Source organism: Budorcas taxicolor, chromosome 17 (assembly GCF_023091745.1).
Source record: "Budorcas taxicolor isolate Tak-1 chromosome 17, Takin1.1, whole genome shotgun sequence".
NCBI lineage: Eukaryota > Metazoa > Chordata > Mammalia > Artiodactyla > Bovidae > Budorcas > Budorcas taxicolor.
The window spans coordinates 12635398-12649676 of NC_068926.1; positions in this window are offsets into that span (position 1 = coordinate 12635398).

The window sequence follows — 14279 nt, forward strand, 5'->3', positions numbered from 1 at the left end:
ATGGGATGTGGGCGGAGAAAAGCCCAAGAGGAAGGGAATATATGTATACATACAGCTGATCCATTTTGCTGTACAGTGGAAACTGATACATTGTAAAGCAATTATCCTCAAAAAAAATTAATGTCATTATGGCAATAAATGTCTCTAATAAATTTAAAACAAATTAGAGTTTTTTTAAAAAAATATGTTTCATGGCACCTACAAAGACCAAAGTCCAAAGATGATTCTCTGGCTCACTTTTTATAGACCATTTTTGTAGAACAAATTCCTTCTTTTGCTTTATTTATGACCCTCAGCTCCAGAGCTGGGCCCACATTCCTCCCAGATGCACAGAGTTCTGTCACAATCTGTTAAAGCAGCCCTTTCTCCTAATAAACGGGCCCCTGAAACTGACAGGCCTTGTCCACTGGCTTCTGGTTACATCACAGGAGAAGTCAGCCTCTTGGGCAGTGCCCCTCACCCTGGAGTCTGGCCCAGCGTTCCTACGAAAGTATTAAAGCCCTCGGCACACACCTGTAACATGTGAGGGGGCCCAGGTCTGTGTGAGTCTGAGGCATCTCAGAGAAATATATTCAGTTGCTTCCGACCAGGAAGCTAGAAAGAGAACCCCCAAGGCCAGTGCTTAATTCTGCCTTCACATAAAAACATCACAGCGAAGAGGGCAGGATCCATGTGGCAACAGCACCTGTAAACGTCTAATAAAAGGTCTATCAAGGTGGGACCTCCCTGGTGGTTCGCTGGTTAAGGATCACCTTGCAATGAATGCAGGGTATGTGGTTTCGATGCCTGGTCGGGGAAGGAATATCCCACACACCACCGAACAATGAAGGCCATGCACCGAAACTAGAACGCCCACAGGCCTCAATAAAGATCCCCCGTGAGGTCTTCCACATGTGAGATCCCCCACAAAGATCCCGCGCGCTGCAACTAAGACCCCAAGCAGCCAAATAAACAAATAAATACTTTTGTTAAAAGTCTACCATGGGCTGAACCAAAATACCACTTTAACTCTATCATTTCACGAAAACTTCTGTTGGCGCCTGTGTTTATCTTCCATGGTAAGATGGCACACCAGTACCAAGTTCTCCACCAAAGCACCTCTGTCTTCCTCCCAAAGCCAAATGTATTGAAGGATCTATAGTTAAGCAGAATATATTAATGATTTGAACATAGTTTTAGTTGAAACGAAATTCAAATATGGCAGCTGCCTAGTGTTTTGCTTTTCTGGGGCCACGTGGATAGCAATAGCCCAATGTGAAATATGCAAGATACAGAACAGTCCCAGGTAAAATTTACATAGCCAAAATTTCAAATTACATATATTATAGAAATATATAATTCTTAAAGTCTTTTATGGGCTTCCCTGGTGGCCCAATGGTTAAGAATCCACCTGCCAATGCAGGAGACACGGGTTCGCTCCCTGTTCTGGGAAGACTCCACAGGTCACGGGGCAGCTGCGCCCATGCACCACGACTACGGAAGCCTGAGTTCTAGAGCCTGGGGGCTGCAACTACTGAAGCCTACAGGCCCTACAGTCCATGTCCCACAGCGAGAGAAACCACCTTGCTGAGAAGCCTGTGCACAGCAGCAAAGATCCAGCTCAGCCAAAAATAAATAAATAAAATTTTTTTAAGTTTTTTTTTTTAAACCAGAACTTGCTTCCCAGTGCAGGAGATTTAAGAGAAAGATGCTGGTTCGATCCCTGGGTTGGGAAGATTTCCTGGAGTAGGAAATGGCAACCCACTCCAGTATTCTTGCCTGGAGAATCCTATGGACAGGGGAGACTGGTGGGTTACAGTCCATAGAGTCGCAAATAATCAAACACAACTGAAGTGACCTACACAAACCCATTAAAAAGGGATGATCGGCCCAGGCCCCGAGCTTCCTGGCAGCTAAGTAAGAAAGGTAAATACTGGTTTGGCCAAAAAGTTCGTTTGGGTTTTTCCATAAGATCTTACTTCTCATTATCTTTATGAAACATAGGGAGGAAAATGGGCTAAAATAACACAAGTATAACTAGAAGGATGATAAACTGGCTGAAGGATCCCCCCCAGCCCAAAATGATGCTGATCAGTAGCTCCTTCGTGTTGCCTGGCCAGGGGCTGCCTTCCCTCCGGGGCTACGGGAGGAAGGTGTGGAGGGTACGTGACGCTGGCCTGTGGGCGACCAGCGCTGGGAGGAGCCGGCAGATGACTATATGGCAGAATAATGATGAAAAACAACCTTGACAGGCCAGAGCAATGAGCTGAATCTAACAAGATGAAATTAAACAAGGACAAATGTTAAGTGCTAACATTTTTTTTTCTGAGGTCAGAAAAAAACTAATGGCAAAGACCCAGGATGGCAGAGATATGGCTCACCAGCTGGCACAAAAACACGAAACAGACAACCATGGGAGCTTTCAACTACAAGCACATCACTAAAAACAAAACTTTTTAGTGCCATTTTATCTTTTGAACAAGGAATACAATTGTTCTATCACATTCTGAGATTACTAGTTTAAATTCGGGATTGGATTCTGGGCAGTCTGCTTTGGAAGATGGATCTACACTAACATTAAAAGCAACTTTGAGACGGAAATTAATTGCCAATAAGCTCCTTCACCCGACACAGCTGTTTACATTGCTTGCATGTCATTTTTCATGTTGCATACTCACTTTAAAATGAGAATCCAGGAGAGTAAAATGAGAGTATCCAGGAGAAAATAAATAAAGCAGAATAATGAAAAAATCAAAGTATTAGTCGCTCAGTCATGTCTGACCCTGCAACCCCGTGGACTGAAGCCTGCCAGGCTCCTCTGTCTGTGGGATTTCCCAAGCACGAATACTGGAGTGGGTAGCCATTCCCTTCTCCACGGGATCTTCCCGACCCATGGATCGAACCCAGGTCTCTTGCATTGGAGGCAGATTCTTTACCATCAGAGGCACCAGGGAAGCAGAACAAGCATGTAACGACTGGAGGGCATTTAGAAGAGAGTGGCTGGAAAGGCTTGTGGACTCTGAACCACAAGTTTCTGGAGAGTAGCTGGACAGCCTGGGGAGAGGGTTCATGAGAGCTGTCTCGGAATAGCTGAGGTGTTGACAAGAAAAGATTAAGTTTGTCCAAAGTGAATTTAAGAATTATGAAGAAGAATAACATTTGTAAAATATTGAGGTTTTAAAAGTGCCTTCTCTAGAACAACAACAAAGAAATTGACTGTCACATTACATCTGGAAAGCATTATTGCTGTATTAGTAATGTTATTTGTGTTTTTGCAGACTAGGATATCTTGGATTAAAGACATAACATGGTTTGAGTGAGATCATCTAGCCAGTATGTGGTAGCACTCAGAGGCAACTGATGTGCTCAAGTTTGAGGCAAACTTAAATTCAGTGTTAACAGACAAAAATCCACATATGAGTCAGGCCAGTGCAAAGACAAAGTAGACGTCTGCAGATTTTCATGCAGACAGTGTCTTATCAATGAAGCAATGAAAGAAACTAATTTAAGAATGGGCCATAGAAGAGGTTTTCAAATTTTTCAACCACAATCTATAGAAAATTATATAGATATAGATATAGATATATAACCTGGAGAAGGCAATGGCACCCCACTCCAGTACTCTTGCCTGGGAAATCCCATGGATGGAGGAGCCTGGGAGGCTGCAGTCCATGCGGTCGCTAAGAGTCGGACATGACTGAGCGACTTCACTTTCACTTTTCACTTTCATGCATTGGAGAAAGAAATGGCGACCCACTCCAGTGTTCTTGCCTGGAGAATCCCAGGGACAGGGGAGCCTGGTGGGCTGCCATCTCTGGGGTCGCACAGAGTCGGACACGACTGAAGCGACTTAGCAGCAGCATGTATATAACCATCCCCAAGAATAAGAAATGCAAAAAGGCAAAATGGTTGTCTGAGGAGGCCTTACAAATAGCTGAAAAAAGAAGAGAAGCAAAAAGCAAAGGAGAAAAGGAAAGATAACCTATCTGAACGCAGAGTTGCAAAGAATAACAAGGAGAGACAAGAAAGCCTTCCTCAGTGATCAATGCAAAAAAAAAAAACAAAACAGAAGAAAACAATAGAATGTGAAAGACTAGAGATCTCTTCAAGACAATTACAGACACCAAGGGAAATTTTCATAAAAGATGGGCACAATAAAGGACAGAAATGGTATGGACTTAACAGAAGCAGAAGATGTTAAGAAGAGGTGGCAAGAATACACTGAAGAACTATACAAAAAAGATCTTAATGACCCAGATAACCAAAACGGTGTGATCACCCACCTGGAGCCAGACATCTCGGAGTGTGAAGTCAAGTGGGCCTGAGGAAGCATCACTACAAACAAAGATAATGGAGGTGATGGAATTCCAGTTGAGCTACTTCAAATCCTAAAAGATGATGCTGTGACAGTGCTTCACTCATTATGCCAGCAAATTTGGAAATCTCAGCAGTGGCCACAGAATTGGAAAAGGTCAGTTTTCATTCCAATCCCAAAGAAAGGCAATGGCAAAGAAGGTTCAAACTATTACACAATTGCACACATTTCACATGCTAGCAAAGTAACACTCAAAATTCTCTAAGCCAAGCTTCAATAGTACGTGAACCAAGAACTTCCAGATGTTCGAGCTGGATATAGAAAAAGCAGAGGAATCAGAGTTCAAATTGTCAGCATCTGTTGGATCATAGAAAAAGCAAGAGAATTCCAGAAAAACATCTACTGCTTCACTGACTATACTAAAGCCTTGGAATGTGTCACAACAAACTGGAAAATTCTTTAAGTAATGGGAATACCAGACCACCTTACCTGTCTCCTGTATCCAGGTCAACAAACAGCAGTTAGAACCAGACATGGAACAACAGACTGGTTCAAAATTGGGAAAGGAGTACAGCAAGGCTGTATATTGTCAACATGCTTATTTAACTTATATGTAGTGTACATCATGCAACTCGCAGGCTGGACGAAGCACAAGCTGGAATCAAGATTGCTGGCAGACATATCAATAATCTCAGCTATGCAGATGACACCACTCTAATGGCAGAAAGTGAAGAGGAACTAAAGAGCCTCTTGATGAAAGTGAAAGGGGAGAGTGAAAAGTTGGCTTAAAGCTCAACATTCAAGAAACTAAGATCATGGCATTTGGTCCCATCACTTCATGGCAAATAGATGGGGAAACAATGGAAACAGTAACAGACTTTATTTTCTTGGGCTCCAAAATCACTGCAGATGGTGACTGCAGCCATGAAATTAAAAGATGCTTGCTCCTTGAAAGGAAAGCTATGACCAACCTAGACAGCTTATTAAAAAGCAGAGACTACTTTGCCGACAAAGGTCCATGTAGTCAAAGCTATGGTTTTCCCAGTAGTTATGTACAGGTGTGAGACTTGGACCATAAAGAAGGCCAAAAGCTGAAGAATTAATGGTTTCTAGTTGTGGTGCTGGAGAAGACTCTTGACAGTCCCTCGGACAGCAAGGAGATTAAACCAGTCAATCCTAAAGGAAATCAACCCTGAATATTCATTGGAAGGACTGATGCTGCAGCTCCAATACTTTGGCCACCTGATGTGAAGAGCCAACTCATTGGAAAAGACCTTGATGATGGGAAAGATTGAGGCCACGAGGAGAAGGAGGTGACAGAGGATGAGATGGTTGGATGGCACCACCGACTCAACAGACATGAGTTTGAGCAAACTCCGGGAGATACTGAAGGACAGGGAAGCCTGGTGTGCTGCAGTCCATGGGGTTGCAGAGTCAGATAACTACTTAGCAACTAAACAACAACATATTATACTATTAATATATACATATACTATATAAATATATACTTATAAACAATTCTATTAATATAAATGATTATATTAAATACAGGTATAAATATAATATATAAATATATATAGCGCTGCTGCTGCTAAGTCGCTTCAGTCGTGTCCGACTGTGTGACCCCATAGACGGCAACCCACCAGGCTCCTCTGTCCCTGGGATTCTCCAGGCAAGAACACTGGAGTGGGTTGCCATTTCCTTCTCCAACACATGAAAGTGAAAAGTGAAAGTGAAGTCGTTCAGTCATGTCCAACTCCTAGTGACCCCAAGGACTGCAGCCCACCAGGCTCCTCCGTCCATGGCATTTGCCAGGCAAGAGCACTGGAGTGGGGTGCCATTGCTACATTATACTAAATAATTATACAGTAGCATGTATGTGTATGTCTCAGTCGTGTCTGATTCTTTGTGATCCTATGGACTGAGCCCTGCCAGGTTCCTCTGTCCATGGGGTTTTTCAGGCAAGAATACTGGAGAAGGTAGCCATTTCCTCCTCTAGGCAATCTTCCTGAGCCAGGAATTGAACCCACGTTTCCTGCCTCTCCTGCATTGCAGGTGGATTCTTTACCGCTGAGCCACTGGAAAAGCCAATAGTATCGTATATAGTATGTATATTACACTGTATAATCATATAATATATAATACATATAGTGCATATAGCCAATAGAAAATATATTTTATATTACCACCATACAGATGTAAACTTGATTGAGAATAAAATGGAAACAAAAGTCTAACTACTACTGTTAATAATTGCTATAAATGGTGCACTGGGTTTCTTTTTTTAATTTTACTTTTTTAAAATGATGAACTTTATCCACTAAATTGATTTCATCTCCAGTGCCATATCGAGAGGATGGAAAAACATTGGCCTAGAGAACTATTGAGTGGGACTGCTTGGATGAGCTAGAGAGCCAGAAAGTCCTTCTCACAGTGAGATTCAGTAATTCGATAAGGCAAACTGTGTTATGTAGCTTTAAAAAACCACCCAGTCCTTAATTGAAGTGCTTTTTGTTTCTAGTTCATTGCTTTCCTTCTCTCGCTCTAGATTATTGAGCTTTTTCACTCGATTCTAATATTATCTGTCCCTGCTATTATACGACATCTGAAAAATCTTTGATTCCTTTGAGTAATTGATGAAAATATGAAACTGTATATAGTAACAAGAACAGAAGGTTGCAACTCTTTTTCAGTGTAGTTGCTCACCCAGCTGTGTTTATTTAGGTACAGTCTCTTTTCCAAGAATCAGCTACACATCCTCCAATCATACCAACAACTTCTGTTTTATTTTTGTCCACAAAGTTGAGAAGTTTTGATCAGTGTGTTAAGATTGAGAGACCATGGAAAGACAAATACCATACGATATCACTTACGTGAGGACTCTAAAATAGGGCACAAGTAAACCTATCTAGGAAACAGAAACAGAATCACAGGCACAGAGAGCAGACTTGTGGTTGCCAAGGGGGAGGGTGCGTTGGGAAGGGAAGGATTGGGAGTTTGGGTTTAGCAGATGCAAGTGTTATATATAGAATGCATAAGCAACAGGGTCCTACTATACAGCATACGGAACTATATTCAATACCCTATCAGTTCAGTTCAGTCTCTCAGTTGTGTCCAACTCTTTGCGAGCCCATGAACTGCAGCACACTAGGCCTCCCTGTCCATCACCAACTCCCAGAGTTCACTCAAACTCATGTCCATCGAGTCAGTGATGCCATCCAGCCATCTCATCCTCTGTCGTCCCCTTCACCTCCTGCCCCCAATCCCTCCCAGCATCAGGGTCTTTTCCAATAAGTCAACTCTTCACATGAGGTGGCCAAAGTATCGGAGTTTCAGCTTTAGCATCAGTCCTTCCAATGAATATCTAGGACTGGTCTCCTTTGGGATGGACTGGTTGGATCTCCTTGCAGTCCAAGGGACTCTCAAGAGTCTTCTCCAACACCACAGTTCAAAAGCATCAATTCTTCGGCGCTCAGCTTTCTTCACATTCATCCAACACTCACATCTATACATGACCACTGGGAAAACCATAGCCTTGACTAGACAGACCTTTGTTGGCGAAGTAATGTCTCTGCTTTTCAATATGCTATCTAGGTTGGTCATAACTTTCCTTCCAAGGAGGAACTGTCTTTTAATTTCATGGCTGCAATCACCATCTGCAGTAATTTTGGAGCCCCAAAAAATAAAGTCTGACACTGTTTCCACTGTTTCCCCATCTATTTCCCATGAAGTGATGGGACCAGATGCCATGATCTTCGTTTCCTGAATGTTGAGCTTTAAGCCAACTTTTTCACTCTCCTCTTTCACTTTCATCAAGAGGCTTTTTAGTTCCTCTTCACTTTCTGCCATAAGGGTGGTGTCATCTGCCTATCTGAGGTTATTGATATTTCTCCTGGCAATCTTGATTCCAGCTTGTGTTTCTTCCAGCACAGCGTTTCTCATGATGTACTCTGCATAGAAGTTAAATAAGCAGGGTGACAATATACAGCCTTGACATACTCCTTTTCCTATTTGGAACCAGTTTGTTGTTTCATGTCCAGTTCTGATGTTGCTTCCTGAACTGCATACAGGTTTCTCAAGAGGCAGGTCAGGTGGTCTGGTATTCCCATCTCTTTCAGAATTTTCCAGTTTGTTGTGATCCACACAGTCAAAGGCTTTGGCATAGTCAATAAAGCAGAAATAGATGTTTTTCTGGAACTCTCTTGCTTTTTCCATGATCCAGCAGATGTTGGCAATTTGATCTCTGGTTCCTCTGCCTTTTCTAAAACCAGCTAGAACATCAGGAAGTTCACGGTTCATGTATTGCTAAAGCCTGGCTTGGAGAATTTTGAGCATTACTTTACTAGTGTGTGAGATGAGTGCAACTGTGCAGTAGTTTGAGCATTCTTTGGCATTGCCTTTCTTTGGGATTGGAATGAAAACAGCTTTTCCAGTCCTGTGGCCACTGCTGAGTTTTCCAAATTTGCTGGCATATTGAGTGTAGCACTTTCACAGCATCATCTTTCAGGATTTGAAATAGCTCAACTGGAATTTCATCACCTCCACAAGGTTTGTTTGTAGTGAAGCTTCCTAAGGCCCACTTGACCTCACATTCCAGGATGTCTGGCTCTAGGTGAGTGATCACACCATCGTGATTATCCAGGTCGTGAAGATCTTTTTTGTAGAGCTCTTCTGTGTATTCTTGCCACCTCTTCTTAATATCTTCTGCTTCTGTTAGGTCCAGACCATTTCTGTCCTTTATCGAGCCCATCTTTGCATGAAATGTTCCCTTGGTATCTCTAATTTTCTTGAAGAGATCTCTAGTCTTTCCCATTCTGTTGTTTTCTTCTATTTCTTTGCACTGATCGCTGAGGAAGGCTTTCTCATCTCTCCTTGCTATTCTTTGGAACTCTGCATTCAGATGCTTATATCTTTCCTTTTCTCCTTTGCTTTTTGCTTCTCTTCTCTTTTCAGCTATTTGGAAGGCCTCCCCAGACAGCCATTTTGCTTTTTTGCATTTCTCTTCCATGGGGATGGTCCTGATCCCTGTCTCTTGTACAATGTCACAAACTTCCGTCCATAGTTCATCAGGCACTCTGTCCATCAGATCTAGTCCCTTAAATCTATTTCTCACTTCCACTGTATAATCATAAGGCATTTGATTTAGGTTATACCTGAATAATAACCTATAATAGAAAAGAATAGGAAAAAATGTGAATAAGTGTATATACATGTGTATATACACATATAACTGAGTAGATTTGTGTGTAGTAGACATTATCACACTACGAAGCCTGGAATGCTGCAGTCCATGGGGTTGCAAAGAGTCAGATATAACTGAGTGGCTGAACTACGTCAGTAAAATATATATTAAGGAAAGAGAGAGAGAGACAACGGTTATGCCATAGGACGGTTGGTTCTGAGGATGACACGCAGCGCTGTAAGCTGAGTGCTCGAGCCAGCACCTGGTTGGATGACTTTGGTGACAAGGGCGGTGGTGAGACAATGACCTTCCTCTAGAGCACCGTCTCAAAACCACACCCACTGAAACAGGACATGATCTTGACACGTCTTCAAGCAAAAAAAACCTGCTTTCTAGAAACCACCCCGTTTTTTCCCAACTCTTTTTAAAGTTCTTTTGAGTATTTCAAGGTTTTGACCTCAAGTCATGGATCTGTTGTTTTCCTAACCTTTTCTTCCTTTTTTCCGCCTCTCATTTTCCTGGATCTCAAGGGCTCTTAACGACGTTTCCTCAAGGGCTCAGCGAGTTGCGCAGGGGATGTAATTCAGTGAGTTACGTTGGACAAGCTATAGAATTTTGGAGGATTCTGTTTCTCTCCTGGGAATGTTTTCAGCTTGGAGACTGTTTTTTTCTTAAAGAATGAAGAAAATTAAATGAGACCTGAGCAACCTGATCTTCTTGCCCCCTGGTAGCAACCCATTAACAAGTGGCCCATTCCTTGGTTGTTTATATTCAGAAAAGCCTCCATTCATGTGGGGTTTGGGCTTCTTGACATATTCACAGGGTGGTTTAGGGTCTTTGAAAATGAACTCCTGGGTGGAAATCCAACCCCTGCCACTTACTAGCTGGGTGATGCCAAGTGAGTCCCTCTTTGTGATGCAACTTCCTTGTTTGCAAAAGGAAGAATAACTCCTATCTCTTGGGATTGTCCTCAGGAGCTTAGACCAGTGATCAACGTGACGTCAGCTGCTATTGGCATCCTTACCACGCGGAACTCTGAAGGCCAACCCTTCACCTCCTCTTCAGAGTTTCTGCACAGGAAGGAATTTTACATGTGTTTCTAATCTTCTGAAGTCTCTTCCCACAAGATGATGCTTTCTCTGAACTTTTGGGTATCTGCCTTCCTAAAGGCTGGGACACGTGTCTGACCATATTCATGTTTATTTTAGTCAGTGGCACACATGCCAGGGAGACAAAGTCACTTTCCTCAATTCCCATCCCTTCTCTGTAGGTGAGTATTTCCTCCTCTGAGACCAGTATCAACCCTCCTTGGCCTGTCTTCTATTTCTAAGCTTCGAAACTGTCAGCCGGGCAAGCCAAAAATGTGTCAGGTGGCCTCCTTGTAGTGAGATAAACTGTCAGCAGATGTTAGAAAGTCAGGGTCCCACGGCACTGTAACCTTCCTCCTTGCCATGTTTTCAAACTTTCTTATAATAATAATGTGTCTGATGCTGAGAATAAGAGCAGGTCTATCTGGAAGCAAAAATGCTTGCCAGTGACCCAGGTGAATTATTTAAGAGCATCAGGACGGTGTTTCTGTGTGGTTACTCATCATCAGGGAGACAGCAAATGAACATCGAAGAGCCAGACACCTTTCAGGCACTGGAAAGGAAAAGAAGTGTCAGTCGCTCAGTCATATCCAGCTCTTTGCAACTTCATGGACTGTAGCCCACAAGGCTCCTCTGTCCCTGGAATTCTCCAGGCAAGTTTACTGGAGTGAGTTGGCATTCCCTTCTCCAGGGGAGCTCCCTGACCCAGGGGTCAAACTCAGGTCTCCTGCATTGCAGGCAGATTCTTTACTATCTGAGCCACCAGGAAAGCCCAACCACCAGGCACTGGAAATACAAAGCCAAATACAACCCTACCTGCAAGGAGCCTCCAGTCAACAATGGCTCTAAAATCCATCTAGTCTCCTCATGTTTTCCATCTAAACTGGAGTGACATGTCTCTCATGCACGCAGACACTCCAGAGAGGAACTTCTTTCTCCATGTTTTGTTAAATTCCTTTAGGACCCATGTGACTTTGGCACATCTCCTCCACCCCCACACACAAAACTCAAGGGTTAGCTTGTTCCAATAATCAGAAATTGACATGACATTCAAAAGAAGGGCAACTTTAAAAAAAAATTTGCTTTTAACTTTTTATTTTGTATTGGGGTATAGCTGATTAACAGTGTTGTGATAGTTTCAGGTGAACAGCAAAGAGACTCTGCCAAACATATACATGTATCCATTCTCCCCCAAACTCCCCTCCCAATCCAGGCTGCCACGTAACACGGAGCAGAGCTCCATGTCCTACACAGTAGGTCCCTATTGGTTATCCATTGTAAACATGCATATGCACTGTGGAGGTGTGTACTTGTACCATCCCAAACTCCCTAACTATCTCCTCCCCCCAGAGAGGAAGGGCAACTTCGAGAGAAATGAAGTCTGTATAAGTTGGGAGGGGTGGTGTTGGGGACAGGAATTGTAGTGTCTAAAGGCTGGTCTCTCCCACAACACACAAGAGAAGAGACGGTGCAAGGAGAGAAGGCCTTAGTTTGGGGAAGGTTTTAGTCCGTTAAGGGCTTCCGTGGCAGCTCAGGCGGTAAACAATTTGCCTGCAATGCAGGAGACCTGGGTTCGATCCCTGGGTCAGGAAGATTCCCCTGGAGAAGGGAATGGTTACCCACTCCAGTCTTCTTGCCTGAAGACTTCCATGGACAGAGGAAGCTGGCGGGCTAAAGGCAAATGAATGACAATAACGAGAATATTAAGAGTTGGATAATATTAAGATATATTAAGATATTAATATCTTGACACCCTGTATTTTTTTCTCACAGTTCTCACAATGATCAGTTTTGATGAAAAGGTTTAAAAAAATTTTTTGATGTTATATAATGAAAGGAGATGGTTAAGGAGAAGAGCCAAAGAGTCGTCATAAGTAAAACTTTTCTAATACAATGTATCTAACAGGAAACACAACCTGACCTGGTTGGATTTTGAGCCCCACCTGTGCTCAGGGTTGGGTGTAGCAGTTTCAGGGGGGTGGCCCTGCTTCAAGGAGTGGGGGTAGGGGAACCCCGAGCACACGCTGTGAGGGTGGGGGGGTGCAGAGGCGGGCGGGCGAGTGGCATGGTAGGTCTTCCTCTGGGAGGGGCACGGCACCAGACACGTCAGTCTTTATTAGACATTGGAGCATCCGGGCCTGTGACCAAGGACAATGGGTGCAGCCAGAGTTGGGCCAGGAAAGCACTGGAGATCCTGACTCACACACAGCCCATCTCCACCTCTCTCCTGTACTCACTGGGTTTGAAGCTGCTGCTTCTAACATGAAGCAGCAGTGAAGGTCTGCTGGGAAAACAGCCTGTCATGTAGTAATTAGGATTCGGGGGACTTGGGTGGGGAAAACAAATTCTAAGAGACAGTCATCTCAAAAAACTCAAGATGCAGCGGCTGCAGACACAGCCAAAGGGCAGCTTGTACCTCAGCTGGGGTGTAAAGGGCTGCCGGCCGCCTATTGATCTCTCCTGTCACACTCAAGCACAGCGCCAACAAATCACTGTCAGCAGCAGCATCTTTGAACGCAGAGGACAGCAGTCTGTGCGCGCACCTTGGGACCTTCTTCCTGCGGCTACTGGGAGGATGAGTGGAGGAGAACATTGATTTATTGATTAAAGGCATAATCAACGGAGGAGTCAATGGAGCTCAGCACTTAAGAGCCTGATCAAATAGCAGTGGGAACGGTTATTCTGGTTGCAGCCACTCCCCGAGTCACCCGGGCAAGTCACAGAACTTCTTTGCTTCAGGCTTCGGCATCTGGGAAAGGGCACTGCCTTGTTCAGTGACCACAAAGGGAAATCAAGGTGGAAGTGTAATCCTACGGGAGAGGAAATGATCCCAGAAATCTTTGCATCTGTGCTCATGCCAGAGGGACTCAGGAGAGGATGTGAGGCAGACTTGGCCCAATTCAAAGATTAGGTCCTCCTAATGGGACGTCTTTAACAAGGAGGCAGCACGTTCCCTTTCTCAGAATACGGATACCTCAGAGGGTCTCAAGTATACTGAAAGTGTGTGTGTGCTCAGTTGGTCAGGCGTGTCTGACTCTTTACAACCCTATGGACTGTAGCCCGCCAGGCTCCTCTGCCCATGGGATTCTCCAGGCAAGAATACTGGAGTGGGTTGCCATGCCCCTCTCCAGGGGATCTTCCTGACCAGGGATCAAACCGGCGTGTCTTAGGTCTCCTAAATTGGCAGGCACGTGAGCGCCACCAGGGAAGCCCCACTGAAAGTGAGAGCCATACAAACCTAATGTCTAAAAAGTGATGAGGCTAGTTTTAGATGAAATACACCCTGTGCCTCTGAGACATAGCTGACACAGAGCATGGCTGCGATGTATATACTAAAAGATCCACGCCGCTCCACAATATATGGACACAATACCTATTTGTCTGGCTTGGAATCATGCAGATCTGCTCTATGGAAAAGACTTTATCTTCTGCTTTTTCTCTTAAATCTAGAAATATAGTAATTGGGAATTTGTAAGGAATCCTGCAAAGCAATCTATCCAGACCCAGCTTGGGAAACTACAGAGCAATCACCATTTTCCTTTGCAGTCTCATGAAGAAGTGGTGAAGGCATCAGGAACACAGGTCCCTCAATGTATCTTAAAGAAGTGCTTTTTGTCAATGCAATAAAAATCGGAAACTTTGCAGTTTTGAATTTGATCTACTTCTTCCTTTCTGTAAGAAAAATTCATAATGCAAAAAAATACAGTTTAACATA